General features: G+C 42.2%; 1 protein-coding gene across 4 annotated transcripts in view; it reads left to right on the forward strand.

The window, feature by feature from the left end:
- CELF2 (CUGBP Elav-like family member 2) overlaps positions 1-15,008 on the forward strand; it is a 206,624-nt gene that overhangs the window by 106,063 nt on the left and 85,553 nt on the right. The gene's annotated exons all lie outside the window — the stretch shown is intronic.

Below are 15,008 nucleotides of genomic sequence, written 5' to 3' on the forward strand. Positions count from 1 at the left end.
GCAGTTACTGAAGTGCAAGGTAGATTCTATTTTTTTTTTTTATTTAAGGGGGAGGAGGAAAAACATATGGCAGGAAAACACTGCACCACTGGGATTTCTAGTTTGAAAAGGGAGAGAAGAGGAAAAGACAAAATACAGCCAACTTTGTTAAATGCAGCCTTTATCCACATGCTTTCTAAACAACCTGACTGTGTTGGTGTGGTGGCTGCACCGAAGAGAGTGGTACCGGGTAGCGGCTTACACAGTGTCACCCTGTTCCCTGCCACCACCTCTCCTTAGCAACCTGTTCTCACTGATACTTCACACCAGTGGTTGAAACAGCTGTGGTTGTGTTGTACAAGCTGTAGGTTGTGTTATCCTACAGTGGTTCAGACAGAGGGAAATATATCACTGGGAACTGGATGACTCAACTCTGAAATCTTCTTGTTCTAATGTTTTCATTTCTTCTGCTGAACGTAGCCAAAAACTTTGGGGATGGGAAAGGAAAAATGTAAAGGATGGAGGTGTATTTGCTCTTGATGTAGGGGAAGTGTTAAAGTATATGGTTGGAGTGTATGGTTACAGACACAAGAATAAATAAATGTATACAACACTAGATAAATAAATAGAGTATTGACTGGACTGACAGCTATATGGCAAATATCTCCTTTAGTTCCTATGTGCTGTATGTGAAATTGGACGCTATGTGTTCGAAAAATTCACATCTGGCCAGCTCACTTTATGCAACTCCTGTTAGGAAAGCCACCTCATCTGTCATGGAAATGCCCAACACAGAGAAGAATGTCAGATAGTTACCCGTGAGTCCTGCTAATTCACCGAGGTAAAATAGGAGTCCTGCATCATTTGCAAGTGAAAAAGCTGGAAGGGGTGGTAGGAAATTTGCAGAGGTAGACCAGCTACAGGGAAATAAAAATAAATAAAAATTGTGGCACTTCAGATTCATGTGATGTTTTCCAGCAACTGGCCCTTGCAAGGGACAACGTCAAAACCTTACAAGCCTCCCAGTGGCAAGCTCGGCTTTTGAGGGTGTGGAGGATGAGTGTGCCGTCCTCAGAGAAGAAGGAAGGCTCTGAGGCACGAATCCCTTTGAGATGCCTTCAGAGCTCAGGTTGAATCTCATCATCCTCTGGCTCCGCAACCCCAGTTGTTGGTTCCCATCCCCACTGTCAGGAAATGCCCAGCCCTTGGATGAATGCTCTCTAACCTCATTCAGCTAATGTTGCACTTAACCCAACTCGTGTGTAATTGCTCTCCAGCATGCTTTGAGTCAAGTGGCTGTGCTGGCTGGCTGGGTAGGATGGACACTCCAGTGGAGGTGGTCCCAAGCTGCTGGAGCAGCACCCTGCCCAGCCAGCATCCCTGTGTCCAGGTAGGGTGAGGAACCCTACCCTGAAGTTCTACCATGAGATCTTCGCGTCCCTCCCCCCAGAAGCCAAGTCCTTTTGTTTTCTCCTCTGTTCTTCCCTGAGCCGCAGGAGCTGGCTGCTGTGTTTTGAGGGATCTCAGCTATCCCAGCGGGTGTCTCGCAGGGGCAGCCTCCTTCCCTGGCCTCCCCGTGTACAGGTGGCAAAGCTGGCTCAGCTCTGCATCGCATCTTACTTGAGCAGGGCATCGTTTCTTCTCCACTTCTGTACAGCTAACGAGCATGCAGCAGTTAAAAAGACTACTGTACCTTTGGGTTTTTTTTTTAAATGAAGCTCAAAAATTTAATATTTTTTTCTAATGCTACCTCTAGCTCTTTGTTGTTTAAAACTTATCTTTCCAAGCTGTGTTTTTGTGTCCTGACTGTGAGGTTACGAACTTTTCTTTTAAAGAAACATGAAAATTACATTCCCATGACTCTGGGGCTCGGGCTTTAAGAATATTCCTGATACTGCCAGAGATGTTAAGATTTTACTTTGAGATAAGTTGTTATACCTGCTTCTTAAGGGGGCACCTCTAATATAGAGAAGCGATTCAAACACAGATTTGTTACTTCTCTTTGAGAACATTTCAGCATATATTATATAGCAGATTCTATCTTTTGCACATGCTGTGTGCTGACATTCAGCATATATGGTGATACTGTTATGCTGCATCTGCCTATTCCCAAAATAACTTCATTTAAGCACACTTTAAAGTGGTGGCCCACATGCTGAAAACACTTCACATTAGCAGGGTTCTCCTTAGATGAATTTTAGCAATTTTCATGTTGTTGGCTCTGGCCCGCTAAGCAGCTTTCACCACACGAGAAGGAATGGGGAGTGGATAGGTTCATGTGTGAAACAGTCTCAGAGCAAATGGAAGCAATCTTCTGGCAGAGTTACAACAAGGGATGAATTTGGATCAGGTTCATTTGGGCATCAAGTGTCAGCTTGCTTCCAGTAAATGAGGTATGGTATGGAGGTGGTTCAGGAATAAGATGTCTCCTGGAAACAAAAGAATCCGTGCCTTCCACTTTTACTGTAACACCACCATGCATCAGATAAGAGGCATCTTTAAACAGCCCAGGAAGAAAATCTGAGGCAAAGGCAGGTGATTTATTAGTGGAAGGCAAGGATGATGGCAGATGCAGGAGCAGGGGGCTGCAGGGATGCTGCGGTGGCTGGAACTCGCCTGCATTTTGCCTGCACACAGGTATAACCCGTACTGCTGCAGAAGCATGGAGGGGAATACCTCTATGTTCATTAAATGACAGAGGCCAGATTACTTCTGGGCTCAGTCTCTTCATTTCTTAAATGCAGACCCACTCCACGGGGCTGGGTAAGCAGGTTTTGGATCAGTACTGGTGAGGCCAAAAATGTGGGAGTTTCGTGTGAAATTTATCCTCCTTCCAAGACTGCACGTTCAGTCTAATTTAGGTAGGTATTTGAGCAAAGCCTGCAGTGCTCCATTTCTATATCTACTTTTTGCGTGGACCTCATCCTTAACAGAGACATGAAAACACGAGCACTTTATCTGCTCCTTTGAGCTGTACCCTTTTAGTGGACATGAAGCAAATAAGACCAGACATAAATGATTAATGCAGAATCTTGGAAGAAAATATTGCAGGGTGCCTTGCTGTTTGATTACAAGCCTTGGAATTAGTCAACATTTCCATAATTCTAAACCAATATACACCTGTTTTCCCACTGTGATGTGAAGGCACAACTTAATTTAACAGAAACCCCGCTGTGCTAAATCTCTCATTAAATACCAAGCTAGTTCTGTAATTTAAAGTTGCAGCACCACTATTTTAACTGAATTGCCTTTGTATTATAAAATTAATAAGAAGTTAATGATGCACTTTGCTGTATTCGCTCAGATTTTTTTTCACAGCAACAACAAAAAAGAAAGATAAAGAAGAAAAACATGTCACCAGCTGACATCTCAAGGCTTTTCTGGTTTTAATCATTTTCCTGAGGATAAAATTCATTTAAAAGATTTTTTTTAAATTTTTAAAAACTTTCAGCATAAGTAGGATCAAACGTCTTCTTTTTACTCATGATTAGTATAATCTCTCCGTTAGTCATAATATTCCTTGTCATATAATGGAGCTTTTATCTTTCCCCCAAAATATATTTAGATATCACTTGTTATGGTAGGATTGCTTCTAGGCAGAGAAGAAGATAGACAATGTTCAAGAAATACAGGCGTATTGATATATATGATACATATCAACGAAATAGGGACGGTTCTCTTCTGTTTACTTGGTGCTGGCATCACAAGTAGCTTTTACGTCTTGTAAATGAACAACGTGAATTTCCAGATGTGTCTTTTGAAATATAACATGCAAGCGCATAGCTCATCTCCTAGCTCATAGGGATGTGGTTTGTATTATTCAATTTACAGTCAGGTTTTTCTTGGAACGGTGGTTTGGATTTTGTTTTAAAAGGCAGAAGGGAGAAGAGAGAAAACCTCAATTTGGATGTAATAATGATCTTAGAAATGTGCTTCTTTGGGATGAGATGTAGAACCAAGGCCTTAACCAGTCTCATCTTCATTAAGAATCTCATGGCTTTCTTAGAGGTGTTTAACTTCTATTCCCTAAACAAAATAATCCAATAAATTCATTTTATCTAAATTTATTCTAAACCTTCAGTAAGATGTAATAATCTCAGTCCCCCTGTGTTCTAATGTGCTGCTTAGTGAAAACTGGTGCCTGTACGGAGGGCAAACCTCGAAGAGCTGTATGCAGGGCCTGCTTTGGCTGCCTTTTTCACATTTTTGCTTTGGTTTAGTTTTAACATGCATTAGTTTAAAAACTGCATGTGCTCTGCTATGCGAGCTAGTGAATTGGGTAGGATTTCCTGGCAAGAGCTAAGTGTGGATGGGTGACACAAGAGCACTACGTTTTGGTCAAATTCTTGGAGCCCAACAGCTGAGTAAATACACCTTTAGTCTCCCGCAAAAGCTATTTGAAGTCAGGAATTGATAGGAATCTGTAAAATCTACACCTAAAACTCTTTGGAGTTTTTGTTATGTATTTGAAGTTAGATTCATCTGACACGGCAATGATTATTTGTTGCCTATATGTATATTTTTGCATATATATTATATAGCTAAGTTTACCACAGAAATAATTAACAGCCCACACTGATTTAGGTCTCAGCACTCCTATGCTTTTAACAGGCTAATAGTTTATGTTGTTCTTATTTCAGGTGGGATATACATATTCCAAGCAGCAGCAAACCCTTTGTATTGAAGTTCTGGCATGAAATGAGGACATTAGCTATATGAATCAATTTAATTAAGGGTTTAACAATGGAGAAATACAATTTTTGAGAAAGCTCTTAAAATTTTAAAAGCAAGGTGGAGTTTGTAGGATCTAACTGACCTGTAAAATATTAATGGCTTCCTTTTTTTTGCCAGATGTTGTCAAGGGGAAGATTTTTTGGTTTTTACATTATAAGAATCACTACTGGTTTTACTAAATGCCATTTACGTGATAGGGAAACAGGACTTCCCTAGAGGGATATTTTTCCTAAGTATTCTACACTGTCTGTAAGGAAACCTAAGGGTCCATTTAGGGGTGTAGAATCTGAAAACCTGATTTTTAAAGAGGAACTTGCATCATTCTTCTCTTTCGGTGCCTGTTCACGGTAGGGTTCGTTCTGCCCGACACCAGGCTGACAAATCGTCGGCACGATGCCAGTCCGCTTTGGGGCTTCCCCTCACCCCCTCAGACCAGCTCAGGATTCACCTGGAGTGTAAAACACAGCTGATCTCGCTCCGTGCCACGGTGTGGGTATCTCATGTCACGGTCTGGGTATCACATGCATCGGCGCGGCAGCACCACGGCCCCTCTGGGTGCATGGGGCTTAAGGGCTTGGAGCATGGGAGAGAAATCTCAGCACTGTGCTGAATTGGTTTAGCACGTTATTTAGCCTTCAGCATAATCTGTTTCAAAATGCAGGCATCCATGACGACATACTATGAATCCATGTTCACTTTCTGGTAAAATGCCATTTGTCCAACAAGAAGCAAAAAACCAAATATATTTCTGATTTTCACTTTGCATCATGAGCTCTGTTCATTTCTAATGAATATCCTGGCACACTCCTTTCAGGAGTAATGTTTTACTATCCAGTTCCCTTCTCTGCTTTAGGCCTTATGAGTTGCCAGTACTGTGTGAACGTTATGTAAAAATTACCTGTAATAAAAAGGTAATCATCCAATATGACTGGAATAATAGCCTGAATATGAGATATCAGTGACTTTGAGAGATTTTGACAAACAGAAAGGGAATTCAAGGAGCAATTAAGTTAGTTAAGGGATTGGAGTGATTGATTTATGATGACAAATTAAACTAATTCAGTACCCATATAGCATGGCCAAATGCTGTTTAATGAAGGATCTGAAAAGTCTAGAACTGTTTAAATGATAAAAATAACCTGATGGGAAAGCGGAGAATTCCCAGGGAGTGCCTGTTCCTAGGAACTGAGCTATAAGACATTGAATGATGCTGGGAAAGTGAATCTGGCCCATTTCTTCCTTTAAAATACTATGCAAATGGAACCACTTAACGATACATTTTGTCCAGCTCAGAAGTGGTTTTTCATTACGCAAATGCACCACTTCCACCTCTGCCCCTCAAAAAACGTTGCACTGACTTTGCCACGTAGATGAAAAATCAAAATTTGCACTAAATTCAGGTACCTTAGTAGAAAGGTTGGGTTTGCATCTACCATTACTGGGAAACACAGAATGGATCACCAGCCCTGAATTCATAAAGCAGTAAAAAGTGACTTAGGAGCCCAACAAAATCCCTGTAAGTAGCTGAACTTGTAGCTTAATGGCAGAACGGTGGGTGTTGTGCAGGCAGAGGGAGAGGGGAATATTGCCTAAGTGAAAATAACTTCTCTAAATTGAGCAAAACATTTCATTCATAATTATAGTGTCCCTTTTTCTCAGTGAAGGATGGGGGCCAGATTCACCTTCCCGTACAGCCTGATCATTAGGCCAGCTTTCTGGCGTGCAGGAGAATGCAGTTCATATCCTCTCTGGCTTGTTTGTTGTAAGGATTTAGCTTGAATTGTCCTAACAGAGCCTTCACCACTGGACTTAGCTGAGATTGGAGGTCACCGTTTCTTCTCTTGAAGCTGTTCCACTGTGTATGAAAATATTAAACTCTCTTGGGGTTGAGAGAAAGCACGTAAAAGCACTTGGTTGCCTAGTACTGAGGGCAGTGACTGAAGAATTGTGATATCTGGATATGAGTCCATGCTCTAGTAAGTATTTTTATTATTTGGAAAAGCTTCAAACGCTTGGAAGATACTCTCCAAGAACAGGGAAATGCAGGAAGATCCATTGACCTGAAGCACTGGGAGAAGGCCAAACCTTGATCTGCCTTACCTGGGGGGCGATGCCCCAGCCTGACCCCTGGGGTATGTCAGGAGGTTGCACAGGGTATGGGCATCAGTGAGCTGTTTCAGATCCTAGACATTCGTATCAGGCTGTTGCTTTTCCCTTGTGTAGCAGATCTGATGAGAAGCCAGAGCACATCAGCCCAGCTGCAAATGCAGTTAGATGCACGCTAGCTTTTTTAGATTGCTCTTTTGGAGTAATTCAGGATTATTTTTTTTTTTTTTTTTGCACAGCTTTGTGTGCACAGTATAATAATATTGGGATGGAAACTAAGTAACACATAATACTGGCTTAACCTCAGAAAAATTCCCTAATGTGAAGCCCATCCCCAAAAGGCCAAATTGTTCTGGCATGTGACACTGGGCTTTACCTCCGATTTCCATAACTCCAGACAGTTGAGGTCATCACTTTGCAAAATGCCGCCAGAATTTAATGTCCAACTTAGACCATCTTATTCAGCGAGGCTAGAGGATCTGTTCACAGGATATCACTTTCAAGCTGGGTATCCAAAAATCACTGACTGGAGAACCTTTTGCTGTGCACTTCAGCGTAGAAAACCATCACTGGAGTACTCGAGGGTATTGCAAAGCTCACCAAGATTTAGGTGGGATGCTTAGCTAAGGATAATAGCCCAGGCACTCTCTTAAACAGCTATTTATCCTCCTGCTGGTGTTAGCTGTTTTCTGTTATCCGGAACAGAAAGTACAGGTGCTTCAGTCAGCCTCATTAGCACCATGACACAAGCTATTAAAATTGTCTTCGTAATGAAAAACTAGTTCAGGGAGCCTTCTGAGCTGTCTGACTACTCCTACAACAGTGAAATTAGAAAGGCAAATCATAAACAATGTTGCAGGCATCAGGAAGTAACATCATTAGAGATGCCCTTGGATGCCATTTACCTGCCTCGATAGCAATGTTTGGCGCCCGTGGATCTGAGTTATGTTATGACTAAAGAGCCCGGGCTTCGTGGCATGTTTATGAGAGAGAGATTGTTTGTTCAGCGTCCTTCTGCCATTGCGTCCAACCCTGTGAGCTCTGCTGCCGCTTTCCAAGACCTCTGCTGTGTGCTCCGCGGCTTTGTGCATCGCCATCCAAGGGATGCAGCGTTGCCTCGCTTGGTGTTTGTACTCCCATGGTGGTGTGGGAAGCGGAAGCATCCCTAGCTAGCTTTCTCCCATCTCAGTCAGGTGATGAACCACGCAGTTTAGATGCATCATGCTGTCGCATGTGACAACATAATGTGATGAGAGGGAAAACACAAGTTCTGTCTTCTCTGTGGTCATTAGAAACCCCGTAATACATCCTGGAACACCAGATGAAACTGGGTGCCTTGACTGAGCCTCCTGCTCTAATAACACACTTAGGGCAATTATATTCTGCCTAATTAAAAATACTCTTTGCAGACCCAGAGAGATAATTGATTTTTTGCTCATTCTCCGGAAGAAATTATCATCTTCATCCGCTTAGTTGGAAGAGTCACTTCTTTGTCCGCTCTGCCCCTGTGGTGTGTAGAGCGATCCTTTCTCCTCTAGCCAGCAGGGTCACTGGGGCTGCTAGAAATACGCTGGGATTCATCCTCTGATGAGCCAGTACCCCTTTGGGGCACAGACATGTCCATCTAGTTGTCACAGTAGAAATCCAAAACCTTTACAGACACTGAAGTGGGCTGTGAATTCCCACCCTGGGAAGTTAAGGAAGACCCGTAGTTGCAGAGCTTATATTTCAGGCTGTCAGTGTATGGAGCAAGCGAACAGTGCCCTCTAAAACAGAGAGCAAATATCACTGAAGTGTTAAATACCTTTTAACAGGAAAAGCCGTACCGGAGCGGGCACGGCTGATGTTTGTCTTACTTTTGGAACCGTCCATCTTTTCACTTGCAGCTTTGCTGAAATCAGTAATGGCTTTGCTCCCAGAATGTAGCCTGAGTATCTCCAGGAGCGGAGAGAAGCAGTCATTGAAAAACATGTCACCATAACTCCATTTATTAGCAAAAGCCTATCTCTATTGCCTTGTGCCAGGGAAGTTAAAAGAACCCAAAAACTGCACAAGAAAAAAAACATTGAACTAAACAGAGTCTTAAGCAGTGGTAAACAAAATGTAGCTTCCTTTGTGGTTGATTTTTATCCAGCTGCAGCCAAATATCAAAGCGATATCAAAGGAAAGCTACCCATTAATTAATTCAGACTGCCTTCACAAAGCAAGCTGGAGCTTTTGCTGATATCTGATTCTGACAACTTCCTAATCTTCACAAGTTGTCATTAAGAGTGGCATTAAAGCAGTCGGCAGTCAGTCCCAGCTCTAGCCCTATTGTAACTCAGAGCTGGGCTATCTCCCATCGCAGGAGGGGGGGATACGCAAGCAGGGGTTAGAACAAGCAACTTTGCTTCTTTCCGAATGGAATTTGCAACGTATCAGGGAATCTCATGAATACATTGTGTCTGTCATTCATTCTAGGAACGCTCACCCAATCCCACTTGCAACCATTACAAGTTGCAGCGAGTGGAAATTTTCTCTTCTGAAGGCGAAACACGGGGAAAAAGACAGAGAAAGAAAGAAAAAAAAAGAAGCTCATGTCTGAAAGGAATAATTGGAAGTCTGTAACGATCTGTAAGAAAGTATGAATAGAGCCTTATCATTGATTTCAAGATAGAGAATGTAGGCTTCTGGGTTGAAGAAAATAAGATTGTGAGAAGTAAGTGGCTAATCAGAGGATGAGATTAGTTTTAAACTAAGAAGTGAAAGTCAGGTACCTCCATAAGTGAAGCTTGTAATTCCACCGTGAAAATAAACAAAACACTCTGGTGTTCCTTACTGCTGCCAGGATCTCTCAATGGGATTACAGCCTCATGCCGAGAGGCGAGGTACGCGATACCTTTATATTTCCATTCAGCTGTGAATGGCTCAAATGATTGAAGGGAATTTGTGTTCTAGACCATCACTTGCGCAAGTATCCACCAGACAGCAACTAATATTATTTTGTGGCCAATTCATGACAATACCTTAGAGGAAAATGTGCTGTGTTATTATACAGTATGTTCATTTCAAATATTGCGAGGAATACAGAGAGGATAAATGCTGTTTCGGGAGTACCTTGCCAAGCATCCACAGCAGCATGGATGTAGATGGTGCATTTATTTCCTCCAGGGCCAAGTATTGCCAGTGATAAATGGGAATTATTTTTGATTGTATACAGAACTGAGCATTTACCATCATAAGAGGTGAAATAAAACTATCAGTATCAGGAAAAAACAGTATCTGTCCAATTAGAATAATCTTCTAAAAGAAACAAAGGTAAATCCCAATCCTTAGGGGCATTTGGGGTAGGAAAGAATTAGAAAATATATGATAGGCAGTAATCCTGTATTGGCATTAAGTCATTCAAGATGAGCTACTGGATTTTTTTCATCTCTTTTCTGCAATTGCTAAGAAGTGAAAGAGATTGTTATGCTTGTGTGAATATAGAATCGTCCTATTTGTACAAAAATATTTGATTAACCAGAAGGAAAGGTGTTGGTAAGTAAGAGCTACAGTCAGTTTAAACGCTGTGCTTATCCACTTGTGTCTGGGGTGCTCTGAGGGTTGCCTCTTGTGACCCTGTTCATTTTGCAAAGAATGACACGGGTTTATCCCAGGTTAAAAGAAGCCTGCTAGCTAACAGCTCTCATGTCTGGCACTTGTCTTCCTCCCTGTTGACATGAAGGCCAAAAATAGAGGGTGTGACTTGGTGAAAATTTCTTTTCTGCACCCGTGCCGTCTTCCCCTGTGCTTTCCTTGCCCTCCGCTAGCTTCGCCGAAGCTGCAACAGCCCCCAGGCTGCATTAGCCCTGCTCAGAAAAAATAGCATACACCAAGAAACCGGGAGTTCAAGACTTCCCAGTAGCTCCAAATGTTACCTTTGGAGCCAGTAGGATGAATGATGTAAGAGCTTTGCGCTCAGTTGGTTTTATCAGAGGACCTTCCTGATAGCTCTCCGTGGCCTCCAGCTGTTCCACCTGAAGCCATCTCTGCAAAGAGATTTCTTTGACCTTTAGGCAAGGTTACTCCTGGGGCACAACACAGAGAAAACTTCTAATTGAGTAGAATAGCAATATAAAGAATGAGTAAGAGAAGGCAGCTTTTCACATGCTGGCATTTCCAGTCACTAAACGAAGCATGCTGGTGTCTTCTTCGAGGGAATCAAGGGGCCCGGTCTCTGGGAAAATGCATTAAGCTTCATATTTGGGGTCAGATGCTAATTCAGAGCTTTGCAAATGGGTGGAGGCAGGTTGATTTTGGCCTTACTGTTCCTGATACTGTCCCTTTTACTAATGAAAGCTTAATCACAGCTCGGTCCAAATACCACAGCCAGCTGGAACGGACTCATTCTTCAAAAATATATTGTTTCTGCTGATGTTGCCCATTTATTTTTTTGTTCGTTTAATTTCCCAAGCACCTATTGAGGGAAATATTGAAATACATGATTATTCCTTAAGATTAGCATTGTAAATGTATGCTGCATGTTTAGTATGAATAAAAAATGCTTTCTTTATCCCAGGGAAAGCACTGGCAAAGTACATTACCTACAGAGATGCTAAAAGATTAAAGAGAATGAGTTCATGCAACGGGTGGTTAAAAATTACATGGTTACTTAATGTGATTCTCAGTGCTGTTTGTAATTGCATGTATTTTCGTGTGGACAGTGTGTGTTTGTGTACACTTGTGGCTGGAGACTGCAGTAACATTTTGTTTTCGGAGATGGATCAAATATCGAGCTATCTTTTTTCACTCTCTCTCCCCAGCCAGATTATTTCGCCACTGCGGAGTATTGGCATAACACTGAGAGCTTTTATTTGGATGCTGATACTGGATAGTTGTGGAAAATTCCTGTAACTTCAGCTCATGGAGAGCTTAAATAGAATTTATGAGCCATATCCTCATTTGGCGTAAAATATTGTGGCTCCGCTGGTTAAACAATAAAACTGTACGACTTACCCTAGCTGATCTCAGTCAGGAGAGTCGGAGTTTGGACATCTTCATTCAAAACCCCTTTTCTACCTGAATGCTTTGGCTATTCCCTGCAATATTTAAAGAGGCATGCGTGTTGACAAGTAGTTTGGGGCTCATATCTGACCTCTGAAGAAATCTGGATTAGCCTGTGTTTGGTAACGGGGAGGAATTTGGCTGCCTGCCTGACTGCTGGAGAGGTGGGAATTGGGAATCAAGACGTATTCTGGATGGCGACTGCTCTGCACCTTCGCTCAGTGAAAACGGCAGCAGCCCCACACCATTGGTGCCAACTCTTCCAATAAATTGTACCCTTTGCACTAATTTAAAAGGTAGAATTTCAATAGAAGTTGTAATTTGGATGCTTTGGGGGCTTATTTTAGACTTACCTCAATCATACTTTTTAGCTATAAGATGTTCTTGCTGGTACATTGTAATGCAAATATGAAAGCTTTCCAACGAGAACTTTAAAAAAGCTTTACATAAAAAAAAAAAAAATTAAAATCCCATAGCCTAGAATTTAGTTTTGTAGCGAATAATAGACTAGTTTCTGTCAGAAGAGGAGACCAAGTGTGTTGTTGGATCAAGGTGACCTTCCGTGCTGCAGAAAGAGTCAGGCAGAAGATCCGCTTAGTAAATGAACAGAAAAATCTGTGATGTGAAACTGGGGGAGTGGTTGAGGCTGGTTTCTCTCTTATTGAATGAAAGCCAAAAATGGAGAAGTTAAGTGTAGGTGAGATAACGTTGTGAAAGAAACAGAGGAGCCCCTGACTATGCTTTCTTGCCTTTCTGAAATGTTGCTGTCGCTGGTCATTCCCTTTAAAGGGTTATTTCCTGAATTTCAGCTTGGCAAAGGTAGAGGATATTGCTGAGCATAGTCACATGCTGTTTTCCCAGAGCATAGCTCACGGAGGAGACAGTACATGCAAGCACAGAACGGCGTAAATCTTAAAATAAAACTTCTGCAAAACAAGCATCTAATATCCTGGTAGCCGTGCCCTCAGTCACAGCTGAGTTTCTGTTTTGCATTCCAAAAGCCATTGCATATTTTTAAAAACCTTTCTTTTAAATTAAATTTCTTCACAGTCATTGGTAGCCTAAGAGAGGATTTATTTTTGTTTTGTTTGGGAATGTGTTTTGGGGGGAGAAGGAGACGGGGGTAGGGGATTGCTTTGTTTTCTTGATAAATTTCTAAAAGTCATCCTAGATGTTCACGTGGAATCAGGGGGATTTATGTGGAAAGGGAGGAGTTTTGTGCGGACCAGGCTCAAACATGAGCACCCTAAAATAGTGCCTGCAGCCTGTGGGAACATCACCTTGAGTCTTCAAAGATCCTGAAGTCATAAATGAGAAGGGCAAACTTCCCTGAGTGTGCCATCAGGAGTCAGTGCTTCCTAAACAGGGAATTTAACTTTTGTTAGGAGACAAAATGTGAACTATGCCTCTGCAGACCACTCAAGTAAGCACAAGCGTCTGCTGTGCTGCGTTCCCTTTCTGGGATGGTTAAGGGACCTCTGTTTCATTCCCATGGGAGGTGGGAAGACTTTTCGTAGAAGATGAGATAATAGGTAGCGTGTTTTGGCTTTGCTCTGGTTCTGTTTTCCAAATATGAATATGGGGGAGGGGGGCTGGAGAGGGGTGGTGCTTTTAGATTTGGAGGAAAAGTCTTTTAAGTCTCAACCACCTGTTGACTTCTGGAAGCCAACGCCCAACTAGGGAGATGGAAGAAAGTACGGCTTCAGAACACTTGAGTCATGTCCAGTGAGACACTGACTGTAAGGCTTGTGTCATGCTGGGAATTGAGTCTTGGCATCTTAGGTCATACTGGGCAAATCCACCCGATGCAGCTCAAGGCTGCGTTAGTTATTAGCTGAGATCCCAAACCCACAACAGCTTGGCTGGCATTTGGTTCCTCCAGCTATTCTGGATCGCTGCTTCAGGTTCTTACATTACCTCTTGAGTAGGGTATCTAGGGAGTAATATTGCAAAAAAAAAAAAATGCTTGTGTGGACTACACTCGCTCATTAATGCCTTACCTATACCTGCTGATAAAACCACGAGATACTGGCTTGAGAGACTTGGCTTCGGTTGTGGAATAATTCCAGATGAATCACGTATAGCCTCCGTGCCTTTGTTCCCTCATCGCCTTCCTTTCTGCTAAAAAGAGATAGCAGCAGTAAGCACCTCGCAATGGTGTTAGTAGGAGAAATCAATTAGAGCATGAGGAGCTCAGGTTCTGCTGCGGTGCGGACAGCTCGGCTGCCTCCCTTCGGATAGTCGTTCCGGGCCTGCGTGACGCCGGGCAACTCGCCGCTTCACCGTGCTTCATTTTCCACTCAGCAACCTGGGCAGTAATTTTTGCTCCTCACGGTTACCTTGAATGGGTGTTAAAACTCAGTCAATTAATGTCACGGAGAGACTTTTGTTATCTTTCTGTGCCTTCTCGTTTTAATGCAACGGGAAAAAAAGGACCATTGGCATGCAAACTTCAATTGGCAAAATGTCAACAAAAGTTATTGCCGCTGCAGATGAGATGGATAACTCTTGCTGTTAAAATAATATCTGGCGTTTTGCTCAGATGTCTAATGGGTTTGCTTTTTAAGCATGGATGATACAAAATATCCCCAAGGCATTATTCCCAACAAGATATAGAATCCCACTTAATGTCTATTTTTAGGATTGAATAGGTTCTGTAAAGGCTCATTTGTTTGAAGAAAAGATAGTTAATCACTTTGGTTTCCATGTCATCTTGAAGAGAGTAATTTTGGCCATACCTCCCCTTCCTTATCTCCGCTCGCATGTGTCCTGGAGTTGTTGCCATTTGTGTGGGTGGTAAGAAGTGAGGGAATTAAATAAATGGAATAGAACTGCTAACAGAGCAGCCGTAGGAAGTGAAGTTGTCACTCCTGAGGCCACCAACTTTTTTGCTTCTATATGAGGGTACAACTTTTAAAGGAGACTGAGTCTTATGGCCTAATTAGTAAATGTACAGGAGGAACAGCAGGGTGACTGTGGAAGGGATCGCTAGAATATTATTATTATTTTAAAGTGCGGCATTGTTTTTAGTCACTCGAGCTAATGTTCAATTTAACTTGAATTTAAAACACAGAATGTAGTGGAGTGCAAATGACTGAGTTGGAAAGCTTCCAAAAGTCATTGAATTTCAGCAGTTTTACTGTTCTCTGGTAAAAGAAACAACT

This window comes from Egretta garzetta, unplaced genomic scaffold (genome assembly GCF_000687185.1).
Source record: "Egretta garzetta isolate BGI_Z169 unplaced genomic scaffold, ASM68718v1 scaffold291, whole genome shotgun sequence".
In the NCBI taxonomy this organism is placed as follows: Eukaryota; Metazoa; Chordata; class Aves; order Pelecaniformes; family Ardeidae; genus Egretta; species Egretta garzetta.